Below are 15,428 nucleotides of genomic sequence, written 5' to 3'. Positions count from 1 at the left end.
TCTGTTATTGAATGTGTTCCTATTGGCTAATAGCAGTAAGGACTGTTATTCAATGTGTTCCTATTGGCTAATAGCAGTAAGGACTATCTGTTATTCAATGTGTTCCTATTGGCTAATAGCAGTAAGGACTATCTGTTATTCAATGTGTTTCTATTGGCTAATAGCAGTAAGGACTATCTGTTATTCAATGTGTTTCTATGGGCTAATAGCAGTAAGGACTATCTGTTATTGAATGTGTTCCTATTGGCTAATAGCAGTAAGGACTATCTGTTATTGAATGTGTTCCTATTGGCTAATAGCAGTAAGGACTATCTGTTATTGAATGTGTTCCTATTGGCTAATAGCAGTAAGGACTATCTGTTATTGAATGTGTTCCTATTGGCTAATAGCAGTAAGGACTATCTGTTATTCAATGTGTTTCTATTGGCTAATAGCAGTAAGGACTATCTGTTATTGAATGTGTTCCTATTGGCTAATAGCAGTAAGGACTATCTGTTATTGAATGTGTTCCTATTGGCTAATAGCAGTAAGGACTATCTGTTATTCAATGTGTTTCTATTGGCTAATAGCAGTAAGGACTATCTGTTATTGAATGTGTTCCTATTGGCTAATAGCAGTAAGGACTATTGAATGTGTTCCTATTGGCTAATAGCAGTAAGGACTATCTGTTATTGAATGTGTTCCTATTGGCTAATAGCAGTAAGGACTATCTGTTATTGAATGTGTTCCTATTGGCTAATAGCAGTAAGGACTATCTGTTATTGAATGTGTTCCTATTGGCTAATAGCAGTAAGGACTATCTGTTATTGAATGTGTTCCTATTGGCTAATAGCAGTAAGGACTATCTGTTATTGAATGTGTTCCTATTGGCTAATAGCAGTAAGGACTATCTGTTATTGAATGTGTTCCTATTGGCTAATAGCAGTAAGGACTATCTGTTATTGAATGTGTTCCTATTGGCTAATAGCAGTAAGGACTATCTGTTATTCAATGTGTTCCTATTGGCTAATAGCAGTAAGGACTATCTGTTATTGAATGTGTTCCTATTGGCTAATAGCAGTAAGGACTATCTGTTATTGAATGTGTTCCTATTGGCTAATAGCAGTAAGGACTATCTGTTATTGAATGTGTTCCTATTGGCTAATAGCAGTAAGGACTATCTGTTATTGAATGTGTTCCTATTGGCTAATAGCAGTAAGGACTATCTGTTATTGAATGTGTTCCTATTGGCTAATAGCAGTAAGGACTATCTGTTATTGAATGTGTTCCTATTGGCTAATAGCAGTAAGGACTATCTGTTATTGAATGTGTTCCTATTGGCTAATAGCAGTAAGGACTATCTGTTATTGAATGTGTTCCTATTGGCTAATAGCAGTAAGGACTATCTGTTATTGAATGTGTTCCTATTGGCTAATAGCAGTAAGGACTATCTGTTATTGAATGTGTTCCTATTGGCTAATAGCAGTAAGGACTATCTGTTATTGAATGTGTTCCTATTGGCTAATAGCAGTAAGGACTATCTGTTATTGAATGTGTTTCTATTGGCTAATAGCAGTAAGGACTATCTGTTATTGAATGTGTTCCTATTGGCTAATAGCAGTAAGGACTATCTGTTATTGAATGTGTTCCTATTGGCTAATAGCAGTAAGGACTATCTGTTATTGAATGTGTTCCTATTGGCTAATAGCAGTAAGGACTATCTGTTATTGAATGTGTTCCTATTGGCTAATAGCAGTAAGTTATCTGTTATTGAATGTGTTCCTATTGGCTAATAGCAGTAAGGACTATCTGTTATTGAATGTGTTCCTATTGGCTAATAGCAGTAAGGACTATCTGTTATTGAATGTGTTCCTATTGGCTAATAGCAGTAAGGACTATCTGTTATTGAATGTGTTCCTATTGGCTAATAGCAGTAAGGACTATCTGTTATTGAATGTGTTCCTATTGGCTAATAGCAGTAAGGACTATCTGTTATTGAATGGGTTAGGGTTAGGTTTAGGGTTAGGGTTATTGGATTCAGGTCCACTTCAGGTCCAGCTTCAGGTCTATCTGATTGTGGACTTCAGGGCTAATAGCAGAGGACTATCTGTTATTGACATCGATGGAACAGTAGTGGAGAGGTAGTAAGTTTTAAGTTCCTCGGCATACACATCACAGACAAACTGAATGGTCCACTAATACAGACAGCTATCTGAGGAAGGCGCTATTGCAGCGCCTCTTCATTCAAGGCTGAAGAAATGTTGTCACCAAAAGCTAATAGCAGTAAGGACATCCTGTTATTGGCTGTATCACCGCCTGGTTGGCAACTTCAACCGTAAGGCTCTCCAGAGGGTAGTGAGGTCTAGCACAACGCATCACCGGGGGCAAATAGCTGCCCTCCAGGACACCTATCTGGAAGGCCATAAAGATATCAAGGACATCAACCACCGAGCCACTGCCTGTTCACCCCGCTATTGGGCGAGGTCTAATAGCAAAGCTGGGAAGGACTATCTGTTATTCAAGGCCATGACTGTTAAACAGCCACCACTAACATTGAGTGGCTACTGCCAATAGCACTGTCAATGACACTGATCTACTCCAGCCACTTTATTCATGGGAATGATGGGAAATGATGTAAATATTGGCTAATAAACAATGCTAAGGACTATCTGTTATCTCAATGTGTTGATACTAATAGCAGTAATGAATACTGTATCACTGTTTAACTATGCCACTTGGTTTACATACTTATCTCATATGTATATACTGTACTCGATATCATCTACTGTATCTTGCTAATAGCAGTACCATCACTATCTGTTATTACAATGTGTTTCTATTGGTAATGCAGTAGTTTTTTTTATTCAATTGTTAGTTAGATTACTTGCTCTTATTACTGTTGTCGGAATAGAAGCACAAGCATTTTGCTATGGGCATTAACATCTGCTAACCATGTGTATGTGACAAATAAAATTTGATTTTATGATTTGTTATTTGATTTGAATGTGTTTCTATTGGATAATAGCAGTAAGGACTATCTGTTATTCAATGTGTTTTTATGGGCTAATAGCAGTAAGGACTATCTGTTATTCAATGTGTTTCTATGGGCTAATAGCAGTAAGGACTATCTGTTATTCAATGTGTTTTTATGGGCTAATAGCAGAAAGGACTATCTGTTATTCAATGTGTTTCTATGGGCTAATAGCAGTAAGGACTGTCTGTTATTCAATGTGTTTCTATGGGCTAATAGCAGTAAGGACTATCTGTTATTCAATGTGTCTATAATAGCAGTAAGGACTATCTGTTATTCAATGTGTTTCTCTAATAGCAGTAAGGACTATCTGTTATTCAATGTGTTGCTCTAATAGCAGTAAGGACTATCTGTTAATCAATGTGTTTCTAATAGCAGTAAGGACTATCTGTTATTCAATGTGTTTCTATGGGCTAATAGCAGTAAGGACTATCTGTTATTCAATGTGTTTCTATGGGCTAATAGCAGTAAGGACTATCTGTTATTCAATGTGTTTCTAATAGCAGTAAGGACTATCTGTTATTCAATGTGTTCTAATAGCAGTAAGGACTATCTGTTATTCAATGTGTCTCTAATAGCAGTAAGGACTATCTGTTATTCAATGTGTTTCTATTGGCTAATAGCAGTAAGGACTATCTGTTATTCAATGTGTTTCTATTGGCTAATAGCAGTAAGGACTATCTGTTATTCAATGTGTTTCTATGGGCTAATAGCAGTAAGGACTATCTGTTATTCAATGTGTTTCTAATAGCAGTAAGGACTATCTGTTATTCAATGTGTTTCTATGGGCTAATAGCAGTAAGGACTATCTGTTATTCAATGTGTTTCTATGGGCTAATAGCAGTAAGGACTATCTGTTATTCAATGTGTTTCTAATAGCAGTAAGGACTGTCTGTTATTCAATGTGTTTCTATGGGCTAATAGCAGTAAGGACTATCTGTTATTCAATGTGTTTCTATGGGCTAATAGCAGTAAGGACTATCTGTTATTGAATGTGTTCCTATTGGCTAATAGCAGTAAGGACTATCTGTTATTCAATGTGATTGTATTGGCTAATAGCAGTAAGGACTATCTGTTATTCAATGTGTTGCTATGGGCTAATAGCAGTAAGGACTATCTGTTATTCAATGTGTTGCTATGGGCTAATAGCAGTAAGGACTGTTATTCAATGTGTTGCTATGGGCTAATAGCAGTAAGGACTATCTGTTATTCAATGTGTTGCTATGGGCTAATAGCAGTAAGGACTATCTGTTATTCAATGTGTTGCTATGGGCTAATAGCAGTAAGGACTATCTGTTATTCAATGTGTTTCTATGGGCTATCTAACTGCTACGCCATCTTGGAATAAGAGACACAGAGAGACAAGCTCACAAACGGTTAATCAGACAACATTGATATTTACCAAATGCATTCACAACTTATAAAGGAAGATATATATGCAAAACAATTTACATTTAGTTCACAGTTGATCAATAAATGTCCTGATTTATAAATTGAGCGCCAGAGTCGAAGAGTAGAATTCTCTTTCAGCGTCTACATTTTGACACTTGACCTAACACAGTGCTAGAGACATCCCTGCAGACCCGGGTTCGATCCCAGGCTGTGTCGAAGCCGGGCGCAACCAAGAGACCCAGGAGGCGGTGCACAATTGGCCCAGCGTCGTCCGGGTTAGGGGAGGGTTTGGCCCAGGTTAGGGGAGGGTTTGGCCCAGGTTAGGGGAGGGTTTGGCCCGGCGTCGGGTCCGGGTTTGGCCCAGGGGGAGGGTTTGGCCCGGCGTCGTCCGGGTTAGGGAGGGGGAGGGTTTGGCCCAGTGTCATCCGGGTTAGGGGAGGGTTTGGCCCAGTGTCGTCTGGTTTAGGGAGGGTTTGGCCCAGCGTCGTCCGGGTTAGGGGGAGGTTTGGCCCAGTGTCGTCCGGGTTAGGGGAGGGTTTGGCCCAGTGTCGTCCGGGTTAGGGAGGGTTTGGCCCAGTGTCGTCCGGGTTAGGGGAGGGTTTGGCCCAGCGTCGTCCGTGTTAGGGGAGGGTATGGCCCAGCGTCGTCCGGGTTAGGGAGGGTTTGGCCCAGTGTCGTCCGGGTTAGAGGAGGGTTTGGCCCAGTGTCGTCCGGGTTAGGGGAGGGTTTGGCCGGCAGGGATGTCCTTGTCCCATCACGCTCTAGCGACTCCTGTAGCGGTCTGGGAGCACACTGAAACGGTTGCCAGTTGTACAGTGTTTCCTCCGACACATTGGTGCGGCTGGCTTCCGGGTTATGTGCACAGTGTGTCAAGAAGCGGTGCGGCTTGGCAGGGTCATGTTTCGGAGGGCGCATGGCTCTTGACCTTCGCCTCTCCCGAGTCTGTATGAGTTGCAGCGATGGGACAAGACTGTAACTACCAATTGGATATCATGAAAAAAGGGGAAAAAATAAATAATTCACGCATCAATGTAATGAACTGAAGTTAGCTAGCATTCCAGGTGTTTGACTGTTCGCTGCTAGTTACTGTCATTCCAGGTGTTTGACTGTTCGCTGCTAGTTACTGCCATTCCAGGTGTTTGACTGTTCGCTGCTAGTTTACTGCCATTCCAGGTGTTTGACTGTTTGCTGCTAGTTACTGCCATTCCAGGTGTTTGACTGTTCACTGCTAGTTACTGCCATTCCAGGTGTTTGACTGTTCGCTGCTAGTTTACTGTCATTCCAGGTGTTTGACTGTTCGCTGCTAGTTTACTGCCATTCCAGGTGTTTGACTGTTCGCTGCTAGTTTACTGTCATTCCAGGTGTTTGACTGTTCGCTGCTAGTTTACTGTCATTCCAGGTGTTTGACTGTTCGCTGCTAGTTTACTGTCATTCCGGGTGTTTGACTGTTCGCTGCTAGTTTACTGTCATTCCAGGTGTTTGACTGTTCGCTGCTAGTTTACTGTCATTCCAGGTGTTTGACTGTTCGCTGCTAGTTACTGCCATTCCAGGTGTTTGACTGTTCGCTGCTAGTTACTGTCATTCCAGGTGTTTGACTGTTCACTGCTAGTTTACTGTCATTCCAGGTGTTTGACTGTTCGCTGCTAGTTTACTGTCATTCCAGGTGTTTGACTGTTCACTGCTAGTTACTGTCATTCCAGGTGTTTGACTGTTCGCTGCTAGTTACTGTCATTCCAGGTGTTTGACTGTTCGCTGCTAGTTTACTGTCATTCCAGGTGTTTGACTGTTCGCTGCTAGTTTACTGTCATTCCAGGTGTTTGACTGTTCGCTGCTAGTTTACTGTCATTCCAGGTGTTTGACTGTTCGCTGCTAGTTACTGTCATTCCAGGTGTTTGACTGTTCGCTGCTAGTTACTGCCATTCCAGGTGTTTGACTGTTCGCTGCTAGTTTACTGTCATTCCAGGTGTTTGACTGTTCGCTGCTAGTTTACTGTCATTCCAGGTGTTTGACTGTTCGCTGCTAGTTTACTGTCATTCCAGGTGTTTGACTGTTCACTGCTAGTTACTGTCATTCCAGGTGTTTGACTGTTCGCTGCTAGTTACTGCTATTCCAGGTATTTGACTGTTCGCTGCTAGTTACTGCCATTCCAGGTGTTTGACTGTTCGCTGCTAGTTACTGCCATTCCAGGTGTTTGACTGTTCGCTGCTAGTTACTGCTATTCCAGGTGTTTGACTGTTCGCTGCTAGTTACTGCTATTCCAGGTGTTTGACTGTTCGCTGCTAGTTTACTGTCATTCCAGGTGTTTGACTGTTCGCTGCTAGTTTACTGCCATTCCAGGTGTTTGACTGTTCGCTGCTAGTTACTGTCATTCCAGGTGTTTGACTGTTCGCTGCTAGTTACTGCCATTCCAGGTGTTTGACTGTTCGCTGCTAGTTACTGCCATTCCAGGTGTTTGACTGTTCGCTGCTAGTTTACTGTCATTCCAGGTGTTTGACTGTTCGCTGCTAGTTACTGCCATTCCAGGTGTTTGACTGTTCGCTGCTAGTTACTGCTATTCCAGGTGTTTGACTGTTCGCTGCTAGTTTACTGTCATTCCAGGTGTTTGACTGTTCGCTGCTAGTTACTGCTATTCCAGGTGTTTGACTGTTCGCTGCTAGTTTACTGTCATTCCAGGTGTTTGACTGTTCGCTGCTAGTTACTGCTATTCCAGGTGTTTGACTGTTCGCTGCTAGTTACTGTCATTCCAGGTGTTTGACTGTTCGCTGCTAGTTACTGCTATTCCAGGTATTTGACTGTTCGCTGCTAGTTACTGCCATTCCAGGTGTTTGACTGTTCGCTGCTAGTTACTGCCATCCCAGGTGTTTGACTGTTCGCTGCTAGTTACTGCTATTCCAGGTGTTTGACTGTTCGCTGCTAGTTACTGCTATTCCAGGTGTTTGACTGTTCGCTGCTAGTTACTGCCATTCCAGGTGTTTGACTGTTCGCTGCTAGTTTACTGTCATTCCAGGTGTTTGACTGTTCGCTGCTAGTTACTGTCATTCCAGGTGTTTGACTGTTCGCTGCTAGTTACTGTCATTCCAGGTGTTTGACTGTTCGCTGCTAGTTTACTGCCATTCCAGGTGTTTGACTGTTCGCTGCTAGTTACTGCCATTCCAGGTGTTTGACTGTTCGCTGCTAGTTACTGTCATTCCAGGTGTTTGACTGTTCGCTGCTAGTTACTGTCATTCCAGGTGTTTGACTGTTCGCTGCTAGTTACTGCCATTCCAGGTGTTTGACTGTTCGCTGCTAGTTACTGTCATTCCAGGTGTTTGACTGGTCGCTGCTAGTTTACTGCCATTCCAGGTGTTTGACTGTTCGCTGCTAGTTTACTGTCATTCCAGGTGTTTGACTGTTCGCTGCTAGTTTACTGTCATTCCAGGTGTTTGACTGTTCGCTGCTAGTTTACTGCCATTCCAGGTGTTTGACTGTTCGCTGCTAGTTACTGTCATTCCAGGTGTTTGACTGTTCGCTGCTAGTTACTGCTATTCCAGGTATTTGACTGTTCGCTGCTAGTTACTGCCATTCCAGGTGTTTGACTGTTCGCTGCTAGTTACTGCCATTCCAGGTGTTTGACTGTTCGCTGCTAGTTACTGCTATTCCAGGTGTTTGACTGTTCGCTGCTAGTTACTGCTATTCCAGGTGTTTGACTGTTCGCTGCTAGTTTACTGTCATTCCAGGTGTTTGACTGTTCGCTGCTAGTTTACTGCCATTCCAGGTGTTTGACTGTTCGCTGCTAGTTACTGTCATTCCAGGTGTTTGACTGTTCGCTGCTAGTTACTGCCATTCCAGGTGTTTGACTGTTCGCTGCTAGTTACTGCCATTCCAGGTGTTTGACTGTTCGCTGCTAGTTACTGCCATTCCAGGTGTTTGACTGTTCGCTGCTAGTTTACTGTCATTCCAGGTGTTTGACTGTTCGCTGCTAGTTACTGTCATTCCAGGTGTTTGACTGTTCGCTGCTAGTTACTGTCATTCCAGGTGTTTGACTGTTCGCTGCTAGTTACTGCCATTCCAGGTGTTTGACTGTTCGCTGCTAGTTACTGCCATTCCAGGTGTTTGACTGTTCGCTGCTAGTTACTGTCATTCCAGGTGTTTGACTGTTCGCTGCTAGTTACTGTCATTCCAGGTGTTTGACTGTTCGCTGCTAGTTTACTGTCATTCCAGGTGTTTGACTGTTCGCTGCTAGTTACTGTCATTCCAGGTGTTTGACTGTTCGCTGCTAGTTACTGTCATTCCAGGTGTTTGACTGTTTGCTGCTAGTTACTGCCATTCCAGGTGTTTGACTGTTCGCTGCTAGTTTACTGTCATTCCAGGTGTTTGACTGTTCGCTGCTAGTTACTGCCATTCCAGGTGTTTGACTGTTCGCTGCTAGTTACTGCCATTCCAGGTGTTTGACTGTTCGCTGCTAGTTACTGTCATTCCAGGTGTTTGACTGTTCGCTGCTAGTTACTGTCATTCCAGGTGTTTGACTGTTCGCTGCTAGTTACTGTCATTCCAGGTGTTTGACTGTTAATTGAAGTTCGCGTCAGACAGTCTACACTTCAACCACAGTTGTTAGAACGACCAGTCCTTTAGCAACTATGCAAAAATAATTAATTTAAAGATCGGAGGGCATCTGTCCCAACATGACCAAAATAACTAACAATTCTTGGCAGGCTATTTCCTTTGGTGGAGGAATGAAATAGTTTTCATTTAACTATCAAAATAACACTTTCGATAAAAATACGTAATTCCTTGTTATTTTAAAATGATGGACATCTTATTCCTAGATTATGCTTCCGTCCAAATGCACTAAGAGTCTAGTGGACCAATGTGCCGAACTCGGACTTAGCCAATACAGCGTGCCGGGAGATTGGCACCAATGACTCAGCCACATAATTGGCTTAAATCTACCAACCAATCATCTCCCACAACACCTTCCCCCTAACCCTCTGTGTACGCTAGCACACCACAAGCACAGAGCTTCGCAGTTGTGTGATTGGTTAAAATGAAATGATGGCAAATACTTCACTCCGATAGAATTCTATGGTCAGGCTTGAATGAGCCGTGCGTAATAGCCTGGGGACAAAGGTTACCATGTTGGAAAATATTTTATAAAAGCAATAAGGCACGCGAGTCAGTGCCAAAGTACATGCTCAAAACAGTCACAGGTTAATGGGTTTACAGGCCCGCCTTTTACCTGCGCCTGTATTCAACACGGTCTTGTGCTTAAATAGAACATAGAAAGGGGCACCTGGCATTCTAGAACACATTGACGAAGTGTCTAGGGCTCATACATACTAAGTGACTGAGAGACACAAAATGATTTATTGAAATTCGATGAGGCGACATTAAAAACTATCAACGGCAGATAACACTGAATTATTTGAAACAATTCACAATAGTCATAAATACACAATACACAAACAAGAAAATCTACTCTCTCTCTCTCTCTCGCTCTCTCTGTCTCTCTCTCTCTCTCTCTCTCCCCTCCAAACCTGACCTGTGGAGTGAGGCATGTCACTTTCTCTCCCCTCCTACCGCCTCTAAACCTGACCTGTGGAGTGTGTATTTTTTGTTCTCTCTCTCTCTCTCTCTCCATCTATCTCTCAATCACACACACAAAAACACACTGAGTGACAAGAGAGGCATGAGTTAGGTGAGGTGTAAAGTTTGTCTCGGCGGTCTGAAGAAAGAGGGTAGTCCAGAGGACTAGAAGGAAGGAGAGGAGTCTAGCAGAGGACTAGAAGGAAGGAGAGGAGACCAGCAGAGGACTAGAAGGAAGGAGAGGAGACCAGCAGAGGACTAGAAGGAAGGAGAGGAGACCAGCAGAGGACTAGAAGGAAGGAGAGGAGACCAGCAGAGGATTAGAAGGAAGGAGAGGAGACCAGCAGAGGATTAGAAGGAAGGAGAGGAGACCAGCAGAGGATTAGAAGGAAGGAGAGGAGACCAGCAGAGGACTAGAAGGAAGGAAAGGAGACCAGCAGAGGATTAGAAGGAAGGAGAGGAGACCAGCAGAGGATTAGAAGGAAGGAGAAAGAGACCAGCAGAGGACTAGAAGGAAGGAAACGAGACCAGCAGAGGAATAGAAGGAAGGAGAGGAGACCAGCAGAGGACTAGAAGGAAGGAGAGGAGACCAGAGTGAGAACACAAGTTAGTAATGCTTCTGGGTATCTTATCGAAATGCAGAAATGCCTTCATTAACATAAATACAAATCAGAAAGAGAGTGTTTTCCAGAGATCCAAGTTGAAGGACTCCTGGATTTCCAGCCTATTGTATCCCCATTATGAATCTTCCAAGCAGGAAACGTTTTGGGAAAGTTTATGGAATTTCGCAATTAACCAGAGTACAGAGTTGTTATAACCATTACCAGTCTCTACCAGTGGTAGTGTTATAACCAGTCTCTACCAGGGGTAGTGTTATAACCACTACCAGTCTCTACCAGTGATAGTGTTATAACCAAATCAAATCAAATCAAATCAAATGTTATTTGTCACATACACATGGTTAGCAGATGTTAATGCGAGTGTAGCGAAATGCTTGTGCTTCTAGTCCCGACAATGCAGTAATAACGAACAAGTAATCTAACTAACAATTCCAAAAAAAAAAAAAAACTACTGTCTTATACACAGTGTAAGGGGATAAAGAATATGTACATAAGGATATATGAATGAGTGATGGTACAGAGCAGCATAGGCAAGATACAGTAGATGATATCGAGTACAGTATATACATATGAGATGAGTATGTAAACCAAGTGGCATAGTTAAAGTGGCTAGTGATACATGTATTACATAAGGATGCAGTCGATGATATAGAGTACAGTATCTACGTATGCATATGAGATGAATAATGTAGGGTAAGTAACATTATATAAGGTAGCATTGTTTAAAGTGGCTAGTGATATATTTACATCATTTCCCATCAATTCCCATGATTAAAGTGGCTGGAGTAGAGTCAGTGTCATTGACAGTGTGTTGGCAGTAGCCACTCAATGTTAGTGGTGGCTGTTTAACAGTCTGATGGCCTTGAGATAGAAGCTGTTTTTCAGTCTCTCGGTCCCAGCTTTGATGCACCTGTACTGACCTCGCCTTCTGGATGACAGCGGGGTGAACAGGCAGTGGCTCGGGTGGTTGATGTCCTTGATGATCTTTATGGCCTTCCTGTAGCATCGGGTGGTGTAGGTGTCCTGGAGGGCAGGTAGTTTGCCCCCGGTGATGCGTTGTGCAGACCTCACTACCCTCTGGAGAGCCTTACGGTTGAGGGCGGTGCAGTTGCCATACCAGGCGGTGATACAGCCCGCCAGGATGCTCTCGATTGTGCATCTGTAGAAGTTTGTGAGTGCTTTTGGTGACAAGCCGAATTTCTTAAGCCTCCTGAGGTTGAAGAGGCGCTGCAGCGCCTTCCTCACGATGCTGTCTGTGTGAGTGGACCAATTCAGTTTGTCTGTGATGTGTATGCCGAGGAACATAAAACTTGCTACCCTCTCCACTACTGTTCCATCGATGTGGATGGGGGGGTGTTCCCTCTGCTGTTTCCTGAAGTCCACAATCATCTCCTTAGTTTTGTTGACGTTGAGTGTGAGGTTATTTTCCTGACACCACACTCCGAGGGCCCTAACCACTACCAGTCTCTACCAGTGGTAGTGTTGTTATAACCAGTCTCTACCAGTGGTAGTGTTGTTATAACTAGTCTCTACCAGTGGTAGTGTTATAACCAGTCTCTACCAGTGGTAGTGTTATAACCAGTCTCTACCAGTGGTAGTGTTATAACCATAACCAGTCTCTACCAGTGGTAGTGTTGTTATAACCATAACCAGTCTCTACCAGTGGTAGTGTTATAACCATAACCAGTCTCTACCAGTGGAAGTGTTGGTATAACCATAACCAGTCTCTACCAGTGGTAGTGTTGTTATAACCATTACCAGTCTCTACCAGTGGTAGTGTTATAACCACTACCAGTATCTACCAGTGGTAGTGTTATAACCAGTCTCTACCAGTGGTAGTGTTGTTATAACCAGTCTCTACCAGTGGTAGTGTTGTTATAACTAGTCTCTACCAGTGGTAGTGTTATAACCAGTCTCTACCAGTGGTAGTGTTATAACCAGTCTCTACCAGTGGTAGTGTTATAACCATAACCAGTCTCTACCAGTGGTAGTGTTATAACCAGTCTCTACCAGTGGTAGTGTTATAACCAGTCTCTACCAGTGGTAGTGTTATAACCATAACCAGTCTCTACCAGTGGTAGTGTTATAACCAGTCTCTACCAGTGGTGGTGTTATAACCACTACCAGTCTCTACCAGTGATAGTGTTATAACCAGTCTCTACCAGTGGTAGTGTTATAACTAGTCTCTACCAGTGGTAGTGTTATAACCAGTCTCTACCAGTGGTGGTGTTATAACCACTACCAGTCTCTACCAGTGATAGTGTTATAACCAGTCTCTACCAGTGGTAGTGTTATAACTAGTCTCTACCAGTGGTAGTGTTATAACCAGTCTCTACCAGTGGTAGTGTTATAACCAGTCTCTACCAGTGATAGTGTTATAACCAGTCTCTACCAGTGGTAGTGTTGTTATAACCAGTCTCTCCCAGTGGTAGTGTTATAATCAGTCTTCACCAGTGGTAGTGTTATAACCAGTCTCCACCAGTGGTAGGGTTGTTATAACCAGTCTCCACCAGTGGTAGTGTTATAACCAGTCTCCACCAGTGGTAGTGTTATAACCATTACCAGTCTCTACCAGTGGTAGTGTTATAACCAGTCTCTATCAGTGATAGTGTTATAACCATAACCAGTCTCTACCAGTGGTAGTGTTATAACCAGTCTCTACCAGTGGTAGTGTTATAACCAGTCTCTACCAGTGGTAGTGTTATAACCATAACCAGTCTCTACCAGTGGTAGTGTTATAACTAGTCTCTACCAGTGGTAGTGTTATAACCAGTCTCTACCAGTGGTGGTGTTATAACCACTACCAGTCTCTACCAGTGGTAGTGTTATAACCAGTCTCTACCAGTGGTAGTGTTATAACCAGTCTCTAGTAGTGGTAGTGTTATAACCAGTCTCTACCAGTGATAGTGTTATAACCAGTCTCTACCAGTGGTAGTGTTGTTATAACCAGTCTCTCCCAGTGGTAGTGTTATAATCAGTCTTCACCAGTGGTAGTGTTATAACCAGTCTCCACCAGTGGTAGGGTTGTTATAACCAGTCTCCACCAGTGGTAGTGTTATAACCATTACCAGTCTCTACCAGTGGTAGTGTTATAACCAGTCTCTATCAGTGATAGTGTTATAACCATAACCAGTCTCTACCAGTGGTAGTGTTATAACCAGTCTCTACCAGTGGTAGTGTTATAACCAGTCTCTACCAGTGGTAGTGTTATAACCATAACCAGTCTCTACCAGTGGTAGTGTTATAACCAGTCTCTACCAGTGGTAGTGTTATAACCATAACCAGTCTCTACCAGTGGTAGTGTTATAACCAGTCTCTACCAGTGGTAGTGTTATAACCAGTCTCTACCAGTGGTGGTGTTATAACCACTACCAGTCTCTACCAGTGATAGTGTTATAACCAGTCTCTACCAGTGGTAGTATTATAACTAGTCTCTACCAGTGGTAGTGTTATAACCAGTCTCTACCAGTGGTGGTGTTATAACCACTACCAGCCTCTACCAGTGATAGTGTTATAACCATTCTCTACCAGTGGTAGTGTTATAACCAGTCTCTACCAGTGGTGGTGTTATAACCACTACCAGTCTCTACCAGTGATAGTGTTATAACCAGTCTCTACCAGTGGTAGTGTTATAACTAGTCTCTACCAGTGGTAGTGTTATAACCAGTCTCTACCAGTGGTAGTGTTATAACCAGTCTCTACCAGTGGTAGTGTTATAACCAGTCTCTACCTGTGGTAGTGTTGTTATAACCAGTCTCTCCCAGTGGTAGTGTTATAATCAGTCTCCACCAGTGGTAGTGTTATAACCAGTCTCCACCAGTGGTAGGGTTGTTATAACCAGTCTCCACCAGTGGTAGTGTTATAACCATTACCAGTCTCTACCAGTGGTAGTGTTATAACCAGTCTCCAACAGTTGTAGTGTTGTTATAACCAGTCTCCACCAGTGGTAGTGTTATAACCATTACCAGTCTCTACCAGTGGTAGTGTTATAACCATAACCAGTCTCTACCAGTGGTAGTGTTATAACCAGTCTCTACCAGTGGTAGTGTTATAACCAGTCCCTACCAGTGGTGGTGTCATAACCACTACCAGTCTCTACCAGTGATAGTGTTATAACCAGTCTCTACCAGTGGTAGTGTTATCACTAGTCTCTACCAGTGGTAGTGTTGTTATAACCAGTTTCTACCAGTTGTAGTGTTGTTATAACCAGTCTCTACCAGTGGTAGTGTTGTTATAACCAGTCTCTACCAGTGGTAGTGTTATAACCAGTCTCTACCAGTTGTAGTGTTGTTATAACCAGTCTCTACCAGTGATAGTGTTGTTATAACTAGTCTCTCCCAGTGGTAGTGTTGTTATAACCAGTTTCTACCAGTTGTAGTGTTGTTATAACCAGTCTCTACCAGTGGTAGTGTTGTTATAACCAGTCTCTACCAGTGGTAGTGTTATAACCAGTCTCTACCAGTGGTAGTGTTATAACTAGTCTCTACCAGTGGTAGTTTTATAACCAGTCTCTACCAGTGGTAGTGTTATAACCAGTCTCTACCAGTGGTAGTGTTATAACCAGTCTCTACCAGTGATAGTGTTATAACCAGTCTCTACCAGTGGTAGTGTTATAACCAGTCTCTACCAGTGGTAGTGTTATAACTAGTCTCTACCAGTGGTAGTTTTATAACCAGTCTCTACCAGTGGTAGTGTTATAACCAGTCTCTACCAGTGGTAGTGTTATACCCAGTCTCTACCAGTGATAGTGTTATACCCAGTCTCTACCAGTGGTAGTGTTGTTATAACCAGTCTCTACCAGTGGTAGTGTTATAACCAGTCTCTACCAGTGGTAGTGTTATAAC

The 15,428-nt window shown here is 42.8% G+C and overlaps 1 protein-coding gene across 1 annotated transcript in view; it reads left to right on the top strand.

The window, feature by feature from the left end:
* The first annotated feature begins 10,389 nt into the window (after positions 1–10,389).
* Positions 10,390–15,428, top strand: part of LOC112238796 (sodium/hydrogen exchanger 9B2) — a 47,714-nt gene continuing 42,675 nt past the window's right edge. Inside the window, 1 exon segment of the mRNA XM_042298553.1 lies at positions 10,390–10,570. The gene's annotated coding sequence lies outside the window, so the exon portion shown is untranslated.

The sequence above is a fragment of the Oncorhynchus tshawytscha genome, linkage group LG15, assembly GCF_018296145.1.
Source record: "Oncorhynchus tshawytscha isolate Ot180627B linkage group LG15, Otsh_v2.0, whole genome shotgun sequence".
Taxonomy (NCBI): domain Eukaryota; kingdom Metazoa; phylum Chordata; class Actinopteri; order Salmoniformes; family Salmonidae; genus Oncorhynchus; species Oncorhynchus tshawytscha.
This window is presented reverse-complemented; position numbering and strand designations above follow the sequence as displayed.